Raw genomic sequence first — 3,452 nt, forward strand, 5'->3', positions numbered from 1 at the left:
GATCTTTTGCTTAGGTGCTGCCGCTGTGGGGGCCTTAGCAGCGGCCATTGCTGTCTTTTTAGGAACCTGTTTTGCCTTTTTTGCTTCCTTGGCAGTCCTGAGAGCCTGTTCTCATTGGGCCTTTCTAACCTCAGGTTTCTGATTCCTCTTGGCTATTATATCAGCAAGAGATGCACCAGGGATGGCCCTCTGGAATTTGACTGCACAACGGGTTCTTTTCTTTGGAATTTCTTCCGATTGCCCCTTCTTGTGCTTCCTTCTATAGAGAACAGTCTGGTTTACCTGCCGAGGGTTCCTCTTGGAAAGGAATGCCGATTTGCATTTTGCATTCAGAAACTGGAAACCTTTCCATCCGTCCTTGCGTAATGCCGCCCTTGCCTGGGGTAAATCTTGTACCTACTGAAACTGCACAGCTCAACCCTGTAACAAAAGGTGAAGGCCCTTTAGGAGGGTGGCTTGGTGGGACGATGCCCCCAGAGCAGCGCTGTGTGCCGAGGATGGACGCAGATTGGGGAGGCCTTACTTTCAAGTTTGAATATTAACCTTTACATTTTTCTGTCAGTCCTTGTGATATTGTATTCTTTACCAATAGCAAAATTCAAAAGCATCAATTTTCTATCTTCTTTTTTCATTGTTCAGATTTCATATATGGCAATTGAAAAGGCTATGGCTTGGTTCAGGTACAAATTAGTTATCAAAGTAACATCTTTGCTTTTAGAATTTTAGAGGCTTTTTTACAGCAGATTTACCCAGTGCGAAATCATCACTTGATTTCTTGGTAGCTGCTTTTGTAAATGCTGATTATTGATCTAAGGTAACTTCCATTTTTCTTCTATGCTGTTCATTAGGTTTCCTTTGGCTACTTTTCATAAGTATAAGGTTTTTTTTAATGTTCGTGGAACGATAAAAGCAAAAGATATTTTTGAAGTCCCTTGTATATAATAAGGGACTTATTGAAGTCCTTTGTATATAATAAGGCTTTTCTTCCTAATCTGTATTAGTTTTAATGTAAGCTATACTGAAATCTGCCTATCTTGCTGATATTGAAAATACCAGTGGCATAGCCTCCAGCGTCGCAGCAATGTCAAAGCTGCCTTAGTAGAATAGAGAGGTGATAGGACTAACTATACGAGTTCTCAATCCCTCAGGAAGCATTTTATAAAGACCCTGGACTCAGAATGTGGTCACCTGAATTGACATTCAGCGTAGTAAATAGTTTTCTCGGAAACCTTAGCTACATTCCTTCCACTTTCACAAATTTGTGGCTTACAAAACCAACTGTTTATAACCTTTTAAATCTTACTTATAGAGAAAGATGATGTACAGGAAAATAAAACCTTTAAAATAAAACAGGAGAACAGGATAGGTTCTTTAAGATGGGATATCCTACACTTCCTGGTAGCAAGAACGTAGACCCAAGTTTCTTAAAGTGTAGAGCAGTAATGCCTGCTGACAGATTCCAATTTATCAATGAATGGTAGCACAATCTGCTCCTCTGAGCCCCACTCCTCTCCGACAGAATACATTTTTTCCTGGTCCCTCAGCCAGCCAAATCTCCATCTTATGACGTCTTGGGGCCTTTGTGGATAACAGATTGTGTGGGCAGTTAGTCGCAGACATAACCAGTACAACATTCATTTTTCATGCTCTGTACCTCCTTCTTCCCTGCCATGTTCTCTGGTAGCTCACCCCTCACCCCACATACCCCACTTCAGACATGCAGCACGCATGTACACACAATAATACTAGTGAAGAAGCAGGAATTCCCAATCACAAAGCAGTTTTAATTTTTTTTCTTTAGTTTTTGTACTTTTGTTCTACTATAATACATTTATTATTTTGTCTAATCCTCTTCCTCTTCTGGCTTCCTCTTCCAGTGAGACCCTATGTGCATTTCCCCCATGCAAAAGTAATCAGGCCTATAGATTATGGGCACATCCATACTAACAAGGACTTTTTTTTCTCCCACTATATGCACAGACACCCCTACATTCAGAATTCAGAAAAATTATGGTTAAATCTTTTTGAGATATGGAAAATACTCATGAATACAGTGGAAGAAATTTAAAAATTAAAATTTAATTCAAAAAATATAATCCTAAACCAAAACGTTTTCCAGGAGATAAACAATGAGATAACGGAATTAGACAACATAGTAAAAATCCTGAGGAACAGACTAGAAGAAAAGGCAAACCAAATCAGTAAGATCAAAGACAATCATTCTCACTACAAATGATGAGAGAAACAATCAACAACAAAAAAGGATAAAGAATCAGAAGAATGGTATGGAACACTACATGATGATTAAAGGAAAAATACACCAGGAACATATAACCTTAAAAAACATATATACACCAAATGAAAGACTCTCAAAATGCATCAATCAAGTTCTCAAAGAATTGAAAAGAGAAATAACAGTAGGAAACTTCAACACACCACTCTTAAGGAAAGACAGATCATCAGAAAGAAATTTAATAAACAGAAGAGCTAAAGAACACAATCAACTAGCTCCACCTCCTAGACATACAGAGAGCACTTCACCCGACAACAAGTAGTATACATTTTTCTTGAGTGCACACAGTACATACTCTAGAATAGATCACGTTAGGCACAAAGTAAGCCTCAACACACTCAAAAACATTGAAATCCTACAAACCATTTTCTCATACCACAATGCTATAGAATTAGAAATCAATAATAGAAAGAACAGGAACATAAAGACAAACTCATGGGGATGGAACAACATACAACTTAAAAATAATTGGGTAATAAATCAAATAAGAAATGAAATGAAGAAATTTCCTGAAACAAACAAGAGCAATAGCATATAATACCCAAACCTTTAGAATATAGCAAAAGTAGTTATCAGAAGCCAATTTATAGCAATCAGCACACACATATAAAAAGAGGAGCAATCCAAATTCAACACCTTAATACAACACCTGCAACAACTACAACAAGATATCTGAAAACTTGCCCTTGGGTCTTATTCCCAAAGGAAAACCTAAAGAAATAGAGAAGGCTGAGGAGGTTGCTTCCTTTGCCCAAATCAAAAGCGATTACAATGACCTTTGCTACTAAAATCCTTAAGATTTTGCATCTCATCATTGTTAGTTGCTGTTGAGTTGGGTCTGTCTCATGAAGATTTTATGTATTAAAGAAATACACTTTGTCCGGTTTTACACCATCTTCAGGATTGTTGCTACACTTAAGTCCATTGTTGCAGCCACCATGTATTTTGAGAGTCTTCCAACCTAAAAGGCTCATCTCTCTGCACTAGATCAGACAATATCCTGTTGTAATCCATGGGTTTTCATTGGATGATTTCCAAAAGTAGACTACCAGGCCATCCTTCCTAATCTGTCTTACTTTGGAAACTCTGAAAGCCCTGTCTACTCTGGGTGACCAGGCTGATATCTGAAATACTAATGATATAGCTTTTAGCAACATGC

The sequence above is a fragment of the Echinops telfairi genome, unplaced genomic scaffold (genome assembly GCF_000313985.2).
Source record: "Echinops telfairi isolate 266 unplaced genomic scaffold, ASM31398v2 ScPeMD7_7424;HRSCAF=8462, whole genome shotgun sequence".
Classification (NCBI taxonomy): Eukaryota; Metazoa; Chordata; class Mammalia; order Afrosoricida; family Tenrecidae; genus Echinops; species Echinops telfairi.